Genomic DNA, 16,156 nt, shown 5'->3' on the forward strand with positions numbered 1-16,156 from the left:
CATAGTAAGAGCTGTTTGGGACAGAATTTGGACTTCAGTACTCTATGGGTCACGTGACAGAGGGATCCTGGTTAACTTTTACCAGTCTCTGAACACAGTGACCCCCACCATGCTTGACCAACCAGTGATCCAAGGGAAGAAAGAGGAAAGCATTTTTTTTTTTTACTTTTTACATATTTTACATTGCAGAATGCTAACAAAGATGTTGCAACATTTTGTAGTGTGGACTACGACAGTGGTTTGCAGTATCGCCAACTGCCCTCCAGATCGTTGTTTTATCTTTGTATTAGTTCCATTCACTGTGCTGATTGTTTGTCTTACCTGGTAATGATGGCTCACATGTATGGTTGCCACCTCATCCCTTTAAATGAACACATATTACACAGGTTCTGTGGCTGATTAAGGTGGTAATTAAACTCACTTGGTGCCTTACCTGTATTTAATTAGCATCAGAACCCGTGCAATTCAAAGGTGTTCAGGTTTAAGGCTGGGTTCACACTGGAGCAATGCGGGAATGCCGCGAATCCGCTGCGTTTTCCCGCATCGCATGCCTCCCGCCGGCAGTTCACACTGCCCTATGGACTGCTGGGAGTGTCAGTGAAATGTTAATGACACCCCCAGATCAGTTCGCATATCGCAGTGCGATCTGCAAACTCGGACAGGAATCGGATCGCATGGTGTGAACACCCATGCGATCCGATTCTGCTGCGGACCAAAAAAAGTGTCCCGTGCGAGTTTGCGGCGGGTGCGATGCGAATTCAGCCATACTATCTGTATGGCTGATCTCGCGTCGCACAGAGATCGGATGTGATTTGCACTGCAGTGCGGTGCGAATCACATCCGGTTCTCGCTGCCGCAGCGGTGTGAACCCAGCCTAAAGGGATGAGGTGGCAACTCTACTCACATGTTGTGTCTGCGGTTTGTGGCGTCATGGCTGACTGGTTTCCCTATGTCCAAGTATTCATTCACCTAGCTTGTCCCTATTCTCCTATGTCCATGTATTCATTTACCTAGGTTGTCCCTATTCCCCTATTTCCATGTATTTATTCACCTAGCTTGCCCTTATTTCCCTATGTCCATGTGTTCATTCACCTAGCTTGTGCCTATTCCCTTATGTCCATGTATTCATTCACCTAGCTTGTCCCTATGCCCCTATGTCCATGTAACCATTTACCTAGCTTGTCCCTATTCCCGTGTCCATGTATTCATTTACCTAACTTGTCCCTATTCCCCTATGTCCATGTATTCATTCACCTAGCTTGTCCTTATTCCCCTATGTTCATTCACCTAGCTTGTGCCTATTCCCCTATGTCCATGTATTCATTCACCTAGCTTTTCCCTATGTCCATGTAACCATTCACCTAGCTTGTCCCTATTCCCCTATGTCAATGTATTCATTTACCTAGATTGTCCTTATTCCCCTGTGTCCATGTATTCATTCACCTAGCTTGTCCCTATTCACCTATATCCATGTATTCATTTACCCAGCTTGTCCCTATTCCCCTATGTCCATTAATTCATTCACCTAGCCTGTTCCTATTTCCCTATGTCCATGTATTCATTCATTTAGTTTGTTCCTATTTCCCTATGGCCATGTATTCATTCACCTAGCTTGTTCCTATTTCCCTATGGCCATGTATTCATTCACCTAGCTTGCCCCTATTCCCCTATGTCCATGTATTCATTTACCTAGCTTGTCCCCATTCCCCTATGTCCATGTATTCATTCACCTAGCTTGTCCTTGATTCCCCTATGTTCATGTGTTCATTCACCTAGCTTGTGCCTATTCCCCTATGTCCATGTATTCATTCACCTAGCTTGTCCCTATTCCCCTATGGCCATGTATTCATTCACTTAGCTTGTCCCTATTCCCCTATGTCCATGGTATTCATTCACTTAGCTTGTCCCTATTCCCCTATGTCCATGTATTCATTCACCTAGCTTTGTCTTATTCACTAAAAGGACAGACAACTTCCTCTTGGTCACACAGCATCCAATCTATACCTTGCCATCTCCTCTGTGGTGCAACACAAATGTGGGAGTGCTAAATTTATGAAAACACATCTCTCCCAGCCTGGCGAGATCTCTCTTAAAGCAGAGTTCCACCCAAAAATGGAACTTCCGCTTTAAGTAGTCGTGAACCCCTGAAATGCCACAGTTGCCATGTCATTTTTTTTGGGGGGGGGGGGGGGGTACCTGGTTTCCCAGCTTCCACTTCCTCTCCTGGTGCTGCAGTGCCAAGCAAAAGTTCACCTCTCCCCCCTCCCTCCATGCAATCTTCTGGGACACGTCACAGGTCCCAGAAGATTGTGCAGCCATTCAAGACAACATGGCGAAACTTGCGCAGTGCTCGCCCGGCTGTGAAGCTGCAAGCTGTCACAGCCGTGTGCCCACATTTGCAATGCCGGCGCCGTGGAGAGGAGGGAGAGAGGAGCAGGGCTTGGGGCGGCCGCATCGCTGGACCGTGGGAAAGGTGAGTATCTGTTAATTAAAAGTCAACAGCTACACGTTTTGTAGCTGCTGACTTTTAAATGGGTGTAACTTCACTTTAATTGCCTGTCTGTGTCTGTGTCAGATCTAATTACTATGTAGCTCTTACCTGCACCAGCACTAGATTATAAGACCCGGGGATTGTGGGATATATAGTTTCTTTACAGGTAGTGTCAGTTCTTAGATTCATATCAGCATGCACGGAGTACAGCAGCACGGCTCCTTGTGCTGTTTCTCCCTCTCCTAGTCTGACCTGTGCTATGCTAGGACTGCAAGAAACTGTTGCCAAATTTGGGAACGTGCACGGCTCGCATTTAAAAAAAAAATACATTCAGTGATGTATTAACAGAGCTGTCTTGTGTACTGCCTGGAGTTCAGATTTAATTCTTCATATTTAGCAATGTTTATACATCACAGCTTTATTCCAACTATGAAAAGTAACAAACCTGGTGGGCCAATCCCTCCACATTAACAGTGATGACCCCGGTATCAGCGGCAATGGCAAACGCATTGGCGGGCTCTCTCGAATTATCCCATTATTACTTTCTTTGGTGTTATCCAAATCACTCGCTGAGATCGTCATCACAGATGTCCCTGGAAGCATCAATCCAAATGTTATTTCTAATATCAGCATTATCACCTTAGATCACCAGAACTAATCATTATCCAATCATCACCCTCAGAGCTAATCCTTATCCAATCATCACACTCAGAACGAATCATTATCCAATCAACACCCTCAGAAATAATCATTATCCAATCACCACGTTTAAAACGAATCAGTATCCAATTGATACTCACAGACTACCATCTCAGCTGCTGATGAATGCTGCCACCTTGTGGCCAGTATTAATACATTTTAAACTTCACGATTGGAACAGCATGTCAGCCAGGCAGTGAGCATTTTCAAAAAAGAGATATCAGCAACATAATAATTACAAATGAACATGGAGAATGAATACATCTATAGAAACAAGTTCTTTCATGGCAGAAAAAATATAGTGATACAAGTTTGGAAAGCCTGTTACATTGTTTATTTTTATCATTATTTGTTGCACATTGCTTAGATTTAGTGATCCTTATCAAAACCTTATAGAATCTCACAGCTACCATCAATTAGAACATCGTGGTATCTGAAAAGACCATTGAACCCAAAATTACATTTTAGTAATACGTGGATCCTGGTGGAATGAGTGAGCCACTGGCTTCTCATCTGTCTGGGATCTCCCCACCATAATTCCTGGTTAATAAAACATCCAGCAGGCATGGGAGGGACTTTTCATTATGGGCACAGCATAGTCCACCCTATGAGTAAAGCGACCATGCAGGCAAGGGGCCCCCATAGGCTAAATTGAATTGCCCCTTTTTGCAAAATACAGTATAACATAACTGGCACACTTGTAGGCCTTTGCTGTTGCCCCATATGGAGCCTGCCCTATGTACCCCCATATGAAGCCTGCCCTATGTACTCCCATATGGTACCTACCCTATGTACCCCCATATAAAGCCTGCTCTATGTACTCCCATATGCAGGCTACCCTATGTACTCCCATATGTACCCCATATGCAACCTGCCCTATGTACCCCTATATACAACCTGCCCTATGTACCCCTATATGCAGCCTGCCCTATATACCCCCATATGGAGCCTGCCCTATGTACTCCCATATGCAGGCTGCCCTATGTACCCTCATATGCAGCCTGCCCTATGTACTCCCATATGGAGTTTGCCATATGTACCCCCATATGGAACCTTCCCTGTGTACCCCCATATGGAACCTGCCCTATGTACCCCATATGGAGCCTGCCCTATGTACCCCATATGCACGCTGCCCTTTGTACCCCCTTATTCAGCCTGCCCTATGTACTCCCTTATGGAGCCTGCCCTAAGTGCTCCCCTATGGAGCCTGCCTTGTGTACACCCATATGGAACCTGCCCTATGAACCCCCATATGGAGCCTGTCCTATGTACCTCAACATGGAGCCTGCCCTATGTACCCCCATATGGAGCCTGCCCTATGTACTCCCATATGGAGTCTGCCCTATGTACCCTCATATGGAGGCTGCCCTGTGTACTCCCATATGGAGCCTGCCCTCTGTACTCCCATATGGAACCTGCCCTATGTGTCCCCCACATGGAGCATGCCCTATGTACCCCCATATGGAGCCTGCCATATGTACCCCCATATGCAGCCTGCCCTATGTACCCCCACATGGATCCTGTCCTATGTACCCCCATAAACAAGCTGCCCTATGTACCCCCATATGCAGCCTGTCCTATGTACTCCCTTATGGAGCCTGCCCTATGTGCCCCCATATGGAGCCTGTCCTATGTACCCCCATATGAAGCCTGCCATATGTACCGACATATACAGCCTGTCCTATGTACCTCCACATAGAGAATGCTCTATCATATGCAACCTGCCCTATGTACTCCCATATGAAGCCTGCCTTCTGTACTCCCATATGGAGTCTGCCCTATGTACTCCCATATGGAGGCTGCCCTATGAACCCCCATATTGAGCCTGCCCTCTGTACCCCCATATGATGCCTGCCTTCTGTACTCCCATATAGAGTCTGCTCTATGTACCCCCATATGGAGGCTGCCCTGTGTACTACCATATGGAGCCTGCCCTCTGTACTCCCATATGGAGCCTGCCTTCTGTACCCCCATATGAAGCCTGCCCTCTGTACCCCTATATGTAGCCTGCCCTATGTACCCCCATATGCAGGCTGCTCCATGTACTCCCATATAGAGCCTGCCTTATGTACTCCCATATGGAGCCTGCCTTATGTCTCCCCATATGGAGCCTGCCCTATGTATCGCGTATGGAGCCTGCCCTATGTACCCCCATATGGAGCCTGCCCTATGTACTCCCATATGTAGCCTGCCTTATGAACCCCCATATGTAGCCTGCCTTATGAACCCCCATATGGAGCCTGCCCTATGTACCACCATATGCAGCCTGCCCTATGTACCCCCATATGCAGCCTGCCCTATGTACCCCATATGGAGCCTGCCCTATGTACTCCCATATGGAGCCTGCCCTATGTACCCCCATATGAAGCCTGCCCTATGTACTCCCATATGGAGACTGCCTATGTATTCCCATATGCAGCTTACCCTATGTACTCCCATATGATTTAGCAATGCTTGTAATAGCTTATGGGCACAGCAGACAGACGTTCATTCTCAGCATCACAGGAGTGCAATTCCCATTTTATAAAAGCATCTGGAACGCAATAATTGCTCTAGTGCCCTTACCCAGTGACACTCAGCCTTTTTGGGAGAGCGTGCTGTGCATGCATCTGAGAAAGGGAGCGCTGCGCTTCTGAAAAAGAGAAGCACCTCCCGTAATGATGAGAGCGAATGTCCAAACTCTGCTGTGTCCTGGAAATTCTTTGGGCCAAGCAAAGTTTAACCAAATGGTGTATATTGGGCAGATTTCAGGGTGCCAGCAGAGGCCTACAGGTGTACCCGGCACATTACACTGTGTTTTTCAAAAATGGCCCCATGCATTGTAATATAGAGGGGCATACAAGGAAAAAAAAGGAGGAGAAACAATCCAGGGGAGAAGGAAATGGCTCTATGCAATGAGACACGGGGATATGACAGATGAGTGTTGTGCAACAGTAGCAAGCATGAGAACTATTCCGGGAACTTTAGCTGGACACTAGACAGAAAAATCCACTAAAGTGGCTAGAACAAGGCTGCCTAATCTGAATTGGGATTGGGGATCAGTATCTGCAAAGCGTAAACAGAGAATGGCGTTAGGCAGCCATATATATAGTGTAATAAGTGGTATGTACAGTATACAGGGGTGATTTTACTCGTAAGGTGGAGTCAATGATAGTTTCCAATTGCGACACATGCTTATGTACTCAGAGAGACAGTCATACTAAGGCAGGCCATACATGGTGCAAATTTCTTTCCTGTAACCTGTGGTGAAATCCGCACGATTCCCCCATCAACACAGACAGTGCTGACAGGGGAACCCTCCTGCCAAGCAATTGTCTGCTTCTCGCAGAAGACAGTGATTATCCATAATGGCTATAGCAGCCGCTAAGGATAATCGGAAGATAATCTGGATGGCTGGTTGTACCCAATCAACTTTGATCAATCAACTTGGTACCTTCAGCCTGCTCATTAATGGTTCTAATCTCGGCTGGTTCCAGCTGACCTGGCCTTACTCATTATCTACTCGGGTTAGCCTTCCTGCTTTGCTATTCAAATTTAGATCCACGTGTTTATTTCTCTTCTCTACCACCATTCAAAATTGATACAGCTTGTCTGAGCTGTAAGAGAAAAACAGGGCAGAGAGCTTAAGTTACACTCTGCAGAGCTCAGCGAGGAGAGCTTTGAAAGCTGATTGGAGGGAAGCGGTCCCCATGTGTCTCGGAGCTAAATTGTCCAGACGGTAGCAGTAACAATGTCCCGCCTCCTGTGATAGATGGCACACTGATGCGATGGCGGGACATTGAATCAGTGTGACCTGATCACAGGAGGAGGGACATTGTTACTGCAGCCGGGAAATTCAAATCCAGCTCCGTGACACACGGAGATCGCTGCTCTGATCTGGGCACAGGCAGGCTGCATCTAATAGGCACTGGGAAGCTGGATCTGACTGGAACAGGTAAGGTTGCATCTGACGGGCACAGACGAGGCTGCATCTGATGGGCACAGGCGAGGCTGCATCTGACTGGCACAGGTGATGTTGCACCTGACTGGCACAGTTGAGGCTGCATCTGGGGGGCACTGGCGAAGCTGCATCTGACTGGTAGGCTGCATCTGACAGGCACTGGTGAGGCTGCATTTGATGGGCACTGGTGAGGCTGCATTGATTTCTTGTATCATGTCTGCAGTCTCTGACCATCTCCTGTATCATGTCTGCTAGAGGTGCACCAAATGGAAATTTTACTATTAGCAGTGTAATTGCAGACATGATACAAGAGATGGTCAGAAACTGAGGACATGGTACAAGCAGTGGCGGCTGGTGCTCAAAATTTTTAGGGGGAGCAAACAAACTGAAAAATACTGGGAAAAAAAACATCAATTGCAGCCTCACTGTGCCCATCAAATGCAGCCACTGTGCCATCAAATGTAGCCACTGTGCCATCAAATGCAGTCACTGTCCCCCATCAAACACAGCTACTGTGGCCCATCAAATGCAGCCACTGTGCCTATCAATTGGAGCCACTGTGTCCATCAAATGAAGCCACTGTGACCCCCCCCCTTCACCCATTTGCTGACTGACTGGCACTTGCCCCATCTTGGTGGGGGGCCAGGTATTGGGTGATGGCGGCGTGCTGTGGGATGAGCAATGGGTCAGGCGGCGTGCTGTGGGATGAGCAGCAGGTCAGGCTCGAGCTGTGGGATGGTGGGATGAGCAGCGGGTCAGGAGGCAGTTCCTGTGTCCTCTATTTGCCTCTTCTTCCTTGCTAGGCATCCAATCGGAACGCCTGTGCCTTCAGTCAATCAGGTGACAGGTAGTAGACCCGCTCTTCCTGATTGGCTGAGAGGCGGCTCAGTGTTAGAAAAGATAATGAATATTTGCTTTTCTAACACACTTGAGTGGACTCTGAGTGCAATGCTCTGCGCTCAGAGTCCACCTTTGTTTAAGTTAATTAGAGCCTACAGCTCTAATCAGGTGTTTAAAAAAAAAATACCACCACCACTGTAATTCAGTTGCTTGACTACAGTGGCCATTCATGCAATGCATGAATCTACCCATTCTACATATAAGGGGTGGTGTGACAGAGGGGGCGGCGACCAGGTGCCCCTAATGAACGCACCGCCACTGGGTACAAGAGATGGTCAGAGACTGAGGACATGACACAAAAGATGGTCAGAGACTGAGGACATGACACAAAAGATGGTCAGAGACTGAGGACATGATACAAGAGATGGTTAGAGACTGAGGACATGATACAAAAGATGGTTAGAGACTGAGGACATGATACAAGAGATGGTTAGAGACTGAGGACATGATACAAAAGATGGTTAGAGACTGAGGACATGATACAAGAGATGGTTAGAGACTGAGGACATGATACAAAAGATGGTTAGAGGCTGAGGACATGATACAAGAGATGGTTAGAGACTGAGGACATGATACAAAAGATGGTTTGAGACTGAGGACATGATACAAGAGATGGTTAGAGACTGAGGACATGATACAAAAGATGGTTAGTGACTGAGGACATGATACAAAAGATGGTTAGAGACTGAGGACATGATACAAGAGATGGTTAGAGACTACAGACTGAATTTTTCTTGACCTTTCTTGGACTAAAGGTGGCAATAATGCCAAACAATAAATTCACATTAATTTAAAATAATGATATCAATTGTAACGACACCCCAAGTAAGAAAGGGGTTAAAGCCATTTCTGAACACAAAGACAGCTACCGAACACTCCAATCAGCCGAACAAGAAACCCATGCGAATAATTCTTCCCCCCAAGTACAAGACGAAGCTCTGTACTTGGGGGAAGAATTACAGTGGTGTGAAAAAGTGTTTGCCCCCTTCCTCATTTCCTGTTCCTTTGCATGTTTGTCACACTTAAGTGTTTCGGAACATCAAACCAATTTAAACAATAGTCAAGGACAACACAAGTAAACACAAAATGCAATTTGTAAATGAAGGTGTTTATTATTAAAGGTGAAAAAAAATCCAAACCATCATGGCCCTGTGTGAAAAAGTGATTGCCCCCCTTGTTAAAACATACTATAACTGTGGTTGTCCACACCTGAGTTCAATTTCTCTAGCCACACCCAGGCCTGATTATTGCCACACCTGTTCACAATCAAGGCATCACTTAAATAGGAGCTGCTTGACACAGTAAGGTCCACCAGAAGATCCTTAAAAGCTACACATCATGCCGAGACCCAAAGAAATTCAGGAACAATTGAGAAAGAAAGTAATTGAGATCTATCAGTCTGGAAAGGGTTATAAAGCCATTTCCAAAGCTTTGGCAATCCAGCGAACCACAGTGAGAGCCATTATCCACAAATGGCGAAGACATGGAACAGTGGTGAACCTTCCCAGGAGTGGCCGGCCGCCCAAAATTACCCCAAGAGCGCAGCGACGACTCATCCAAGAGGTCACAAAAGACCCCACAACAAGGAACTGCAGGCCTCACTTGCCTCAGTTAAGGTCAGCGTTCATGCCTCCACCATCAGGAAAAGACTGGGCAAAAATGGCCTGCATGGCAGAGTTCCAAGGAGAAAACCACTGCTGAGCAAAAAGAACATCAAAGCTCGTCTCAATTTCTCCACAACACATCTTGATGATCCCCAAGACTTGTGGGACAACATTCTGTGGACCGATGAGACAAAAGTGGAACTCTTTGGAAGGTGTGTGTCCAAGTATATCTGGCGTAGAAGGAACACTGCATTTCAGAAAAAGAACATTATACCAACAGTAAAATATGGTGGTGGTAGTGTGATGGTCTGGGGCTGTTTTGCTGCTTCAGGACCTGGAAGATTTGCCGTGATAAAAGGAACTATGAATTCTGCTGTCTACCAAGAGATCCTGAAGGAGAATGTCCGACCATCTGTTCGTGTACTCAAGCTGAAACGAACTTGGGTTCTGCAGCAGGACAATGATCCTAAACGCACCAGCAAGTCCACCACCGAATGGCTGAAGAAAAACAAAATGAAGACTTTGGAGTGGCCTAGCCAAAGTCCTGACCTGAATCCTATTGAGATGTTGTGGTATGACCTTAAAAAGGCCGTTCATGCTCGAAAACCCTCTAATGTAACTGAATTAGGACAATTCTGCAAAGATGAGTGGGCCAAAATTCCTCCAGGACGCTGTAAAAGCCTCATTGCACGTTATCGCAAACGCTTGGTTGCAGTTGTTGCTGCTAAGGGTGGCCCAACCAGTTATTAGGTTTAGGGGGCAATCACTTTTTCACACAGGGCCATGATGGTTTGGATTTTTTTTCACCTTTAATAATAAACACCTTCATTTACAAATTGCATTTTGTGTTTACTTGTGTTGTCCTTGACTATTGTTTAAATTGGTTTGATGTTCCGAAACACTTAAGTGTGACAAACATGCAAAGGAACAGGAAATGAGGACGGGGGCAAACACTTTTTCACACCACTGTATTCGCATGGGTTTCTTGTTCGGCTGATTGGAGTGTTCGGTAGCTGTCTTTGTGTTCAGAAATGGAATGTCCTAAATGGCTTTAACCCCTTTCTTACTCGGGGGGGTTGTTACATTAATTAAAAAGTTGAATATAATACAATTATTTATAAAAATATAAATATTTTTTAAAAACTGTAATTTTCGGCAAAGTCTCATAGTCAGTAAGGTTGAATAAAGACACCAGTCCATCCTGAGTGAGTGTCTACATTTGGTCCTATCCCTGTACGTTGCTCCCTACCCTCAGGGAGCCCACAATCCAAGGTCCCCATTCATATACTAGGGCCAATTTTTGACATAAGCCAATTAACCTACCTGCATGTCTTTGGATTGTGGGAGGAAACCGGAGTACCCGCACACAGGCACAGGGAGAACATGCAAACTCCAGGCATTTAGTGTCGCGGTTGGGATTCGAATCAGTGACCCTTCTTACTGCTAGGCGATAGTGCTAACCACTACACCACTGTGCCGCCCATTCTGCATTTTCGGTTTCAATTCAGTGCACCCCTACGCTGCCGTGCTGTGTAAATAACATGCAACTCTTTTGATTATTATCATTCCAAATGATCGCATTCTGTTATGTCACCAGCAGGAGGCACTGCAGGTGAAAAATAATCACCATGTTTTGGTAATGCCCCAACTCCTTATAAATCTTTTTGTGTTGAGCGGGCTCAATAATTTGTCTTTATTGTGTGTCGTTTCTGGGCCTCAGACGAGCGTGGAGTTGTTTTTCTAGGATGTCCCAGATTTTTGCTCATTCCAGCGCCGTGCAGACACACACTTCTCTAAATTGGCCACAGCGATATCATCACTTATCTTCTTCAGCATCTGTATCCTTACCTCTGCCAGCATATGTCTGTCTACATAACGTGTATTAAACCCAAACAAATAAAATTGCATAATATCATTTTAAAATTAAAGAACTCCAGGTTTCCTGTCATTTTAAATACTTGGGTCAGTTTAGTTAAAACAAACTCTTACCATGCCAGACAATTATGGATCCTGGGGATGAAGTAATTCCCTGTAAGCAGGACTTGGGAGAGCACCCGCGCAAGTGCCCCCATCGAAAGTGGCTCTCTGTGGGGGCACTTGATGAAGAGGATCGGCCAGGAGCACTGCCAGGGAAACCCCAGAAAAGGAGGTTTGGGGCCGCTCTGTGCAAAACCCTCCCATGCAAGACTTCTCCCATTGGAATGCTGGGGGCATTGCTGAGGCCAAAAGGCATCCGATTAAACTCCAACAGTTCCAAGGACATAATAAAGGTAGTCTGCTCCCGGTCCTGATCTTGGATGGTGTCTTGCCAGGAGCCACTAGCCAGGTTGAGGGTGGACAAAAATGGGCGGCCCATGGACTACGACTTTCCCGGATTGCAACGAAGATGAAGTTGTAAAGCAAGTCCTTGACAATACTGGGGGAATGTGATGATACCGTTCCCAGATGGGTGGAATATCCCCATGATGGTCAATGACTTTGGTCAATCACTCTAAACCACACTGCTTGCAGGCCGCAGTCTTGGGCTTGGAAGCCAGGTGTCATGGTTATGCAGTGATCTTCCTGTTTGCTTACCTCCCCTCATGTGTTGAGGCTAAGAGGCCAGCCACTTCCACCTGGTGGTTTTTATAACCTCTCCTCTAAGCATGGCTCCACCCCAGGCCCTATCAGGGAACCTTATATTAACCTGTGCACTGCAAGCCAAAAGTGCTGATCAACCATTGTGTATTCCTTTGTGTGTTTAGCTTCCTGTTACCTGCCGTGTGCTCTTCTGTTGTTCCGTTACCGACTTTGGCGTGTCTTTGACTATCCCTGTTTGCCTGTGATCCTGACCTTTTGACATGTCCCTGACTATTTCTGTCTGCTTGTGGTTCCGACCTTGGCTTTGTCCCTCACCATCCCTATCCTCCAGTTGCCTACTGTGGGTGTGAGCTTGGGGAACCCTTGGGGTCGCGACCTGGAGCCAGTTGCAGCCAAGTCCATCCTCACCACTCGAGGCTCTGGTGAACACCTGCTGGCTCTTAGACTCCGCGCCCCAGGGAATCTTACGCTCTAACCCCGGTGGGACCTGTCTCCCGTCCGCAGCAGTCAGCAATAGGTTTCACAACCTTGCAGTGCACTCCTGATCCCTACGGTGTGCATCTGTCACCTCGCCTCAAGGTGACCCGACAGTTTGATCAGCCATGGACCCGGCTGACGTGCCGCTTCCTGCGGATGATCCATTGCAGAGCTTAGTTCGCAGACTTGAGACCCAAGATCAGACCCAGGTTATGCGATTCCTTCAGGATTTGGCATCCCATGTTGAACAGGTTCAGACCTCATTAGGACCCCCGGTTCAACAACCTCAACCGCTATCTGCCGCTGCACCTATCGCATCAGTCGCAGCCACACATTCATTACAACTACCAGCTCCAGCCCGTTTCTCTGGGGACTACAAAGCTTGCAGGGGGTTCCTTAGCCAGTGCACAATTCATTTTGAACTTCAGCCCCAAAACTTCTTGTCCGATCGGGCAAAAGTAGCATATATTATATCCCTCCTGTCCGGCGAGGCGCTAGCTTGGGCTGCCCCTCTGTGGGAACTGAATGATCCAGTGGTTTCTAGCCTGTCTGATTTCTTGAAACTTTTTCGGAATATCTTCGAGGAACCGGGTCGTGTCTCCTCAGCGGCTAGCGCTCTTTTACGTCTCCGTCAAGAGTCCGCGTGGAACAGTATGCTCTTCAGTTCTGTATCCTCACAACTGAATTGAGCTGGAATAACGAGGCCCTAGTTGCAACCTTTTTACATGGCCTCTCTGATAAAGTGAAGGATGAATTAGCAGGAAGATCCCTTCCTGCTGATCTGGACAGTGTAATCATCTTGTGTAACCAGATCGATATTCGCTTTCAGGAGAGGGCTCTGGAAAAAAGACGCCAGCGCTCCCAATTCTTTAGGCAGCCTGAGCCCCCAGTCTCTTCTCTTCGATCCGAGGAGCACCCCCTGCCTACCGAGGAACCTATGCAGTTGGGCTGGATTAAGTTATCTTCCGAAGAACGTGCTAGGCGCAGAACTCTGGGCCTATGTCTCTATTGTGGGGCCAAAGGTCATTTCCGTGACACTTGTTCTCTTCGTCCGGAAAAACGCTCATGGCTAATACATCTGGAAGGTGGAGTCTTAGACCCTTAAATACCACCTTCACCTATTCGTCTTCTCCTTTCTGTGTTGCTTGATGTCGGTGCTTCCTCTCGTTCGGTCTCAGCACATCTGGATTCCGGAGCGGCTGCCAATTTCATGGATTGGGAAACTGCATCCTCCATGAGACTTACCCTTTTGCCCCTTACAACACCATTGGTGGTCTTGGCGATTGACGGCACGGTTCTCCCAGGCGGCCCTATCCGCTTTCAGACTCTTCCTGTTAAGATGTCAGTAGGGAAACTCAACCAGGAGTGGATATCCTTCCTTGTCTTACCTAAGGCTTCATCTCCTATCATATTAGGTCTTCCTTGGTTACGGCTCAGTTCTCCACACGTTGACTGGTCTGCTGGACAGGTCCTGGCTTGGGGTTCCTCTTCCTGCCTACTCAAGGGTACCCCAAAGGAGAAATTTCCTGTTACCACCATCCCAGTATCTTCTGCTCTTCCCGCTGTATATAGCGATCTCTGGGATGCGTCCTGCAATAGTCGGACTGATGCACTCTCTAGGTCATGTGGTACTCTGGATGAGGGGCCCACCTATGAACCTGAGTCGATCATTCACTCCAGTTCGCATAACCATTTACCTTTGCCTGTCCCTAATCTCCCTTGGACGCACAGCCAGGCTAACTTGTCTGCAAGTTCCACAGTTGCTATGCCCTGTGATGCGATTGAGATGGTCGCTACACCTGACAATACTATTCAGTCGACCTCTGCACCAGTTATGCCAGTCCAGCCCATGCCCAATGAGCTTCCTGCTTCTTGTTCAGCACTTTCGGTGACCTGGCCTCACCCTACTGCTACTATGTCCGTTCAAACCCGGTTAAGAGGCTCAATCCATCCTTTGGATAGAATACCTCATTCGGCCAGGAGGGGTTTTCAATCTTTTTCTCAGGGTTCTCTGCATTCTGTTTGTGTTGCAGCTATCCAGCTTGACCCTTGTGACATGTCACCTTCTAACCAACCTGACCTCAGGGATCCACTGACCTCTTCCCAGTCTGGTGGTCCTGTTATGGATGCCCAGCTCATCTTTAAGGGTGTGGGGGACCCTGCTCAGACTCCTGATCTTCTCATGCCCTTACCCATTCCTAAAAAGCCTTCAGTCCTCAAGTCCTCTCGTCCTCTCCCTACCTCGGTTTCGGTCTCTGAGCATAATCTAAAATAGGAGGTTTGGCAAGTTTTGGATTCTGGGCTCCGTAAAGGCATTCTTCAGTACTTCGTACTTTGGAAAGGGTTGGGCCCTGAAGAGAGGTCTTGGATCACTGCATCTGAGGTCTTTGCTCCTCGTCTGTTGAGGAGGTTCCATCTGGAGTTTCCCTTTAAGCCTGGACCCAGGCGGGGGAGGGGGAGGCCTCGTAAGAGGGAGGGTACTGTCATGGTTATGCAGTGATCTTCCTGTTTGCTTACCTCCCCTCATGTGTTGAGGCTAAGAGGCCAGCCACTTCCACCTGGTGGTTTTTATAACCTCTCCTCTAAGCATGGCTCCACCCCAGGCCCTATCAGGGAACCTTATATTAACCTGTGCACTGCAAGCCAAAAGTGCTGATCAACCATTGTGTATTCCTTTGTGTGTTTAGCTTCCTGTTACCTGCCGTGTGCTCTTCTGTTGTTCCGTTACCGACTTTGGCGTGTCTTTGACTATCCCTGTTTGCCTGTGATCCTGACCTTTTGGCGTGTCCCTGACTATTTCTGTCTGCTTGTGGTTCCGACCTTGGCTTTGTCCCTCACCATCCCTATCCTCCAGTTGCCTACTGTGGGTGTGAGCTGGGGTACCCTGGGGGTCGCGACCTGGAGCCAGTTGCAGCCAAGTCCATCCTCACCACTTGAGTCTCTGGTGAACACCTGCTGGCTCTTAGACTCCGCGCCCCAGGGAATCTTACGCTCTAACCCCGGTAGGACCTGTCTCCCGTCCGCAGCAGTCAGCCGTAGGTTTCACAACCTTGCGGTGCACTCCTTATCCCTACGGTGTGCATCTGTCACCTCGCCTCAAGGTGACCCGACACCAGGACTTTCATATTTGGTCAGCAGACGGGGTAAGTCCAGGTCTTTTAAAACATTCATGCCCAACCCAGTGGACACTGCCTTGTTAACTAGACCGCAGGTCACCACTACTCCTACACTCTCTCTGCCACTTGGTCCTCAATCTGTACCCTGACCCAGGTGATCCCTTCAGCCAAGATATGCAAGTTATCGGCTACTCTAAGCCCCTGTACACACGGCCAGACATTCTGCCAACCAAATCCTTTGTATTTTGTCAGACGGATTGTGTCCGAAACTGTTGCATACACACGGTCGGACCAAGTTGTCGGAAAATCTGATCATTCAGAACGTGATGACGTTATTTCGTTACGACGG

Source organism: Lithobates pipiens, unplaced genomic scaffold, assembly GCF_037356315.1.
Source record: "Lithobates pipiens isolate NorthernLeopardFrog02 unplaced genomic scaffold, aLitPip1_a1.2 Scaffold_10, whole genome shotgun sequence".
In the NCBI taxonomy this organism is placed as follows: domain Eukaryota; kingdom Metazoa; phylum Chordata; class Amphibia; order Anura; family Ranidae; genus Lithobates; species Lithobates pipiens.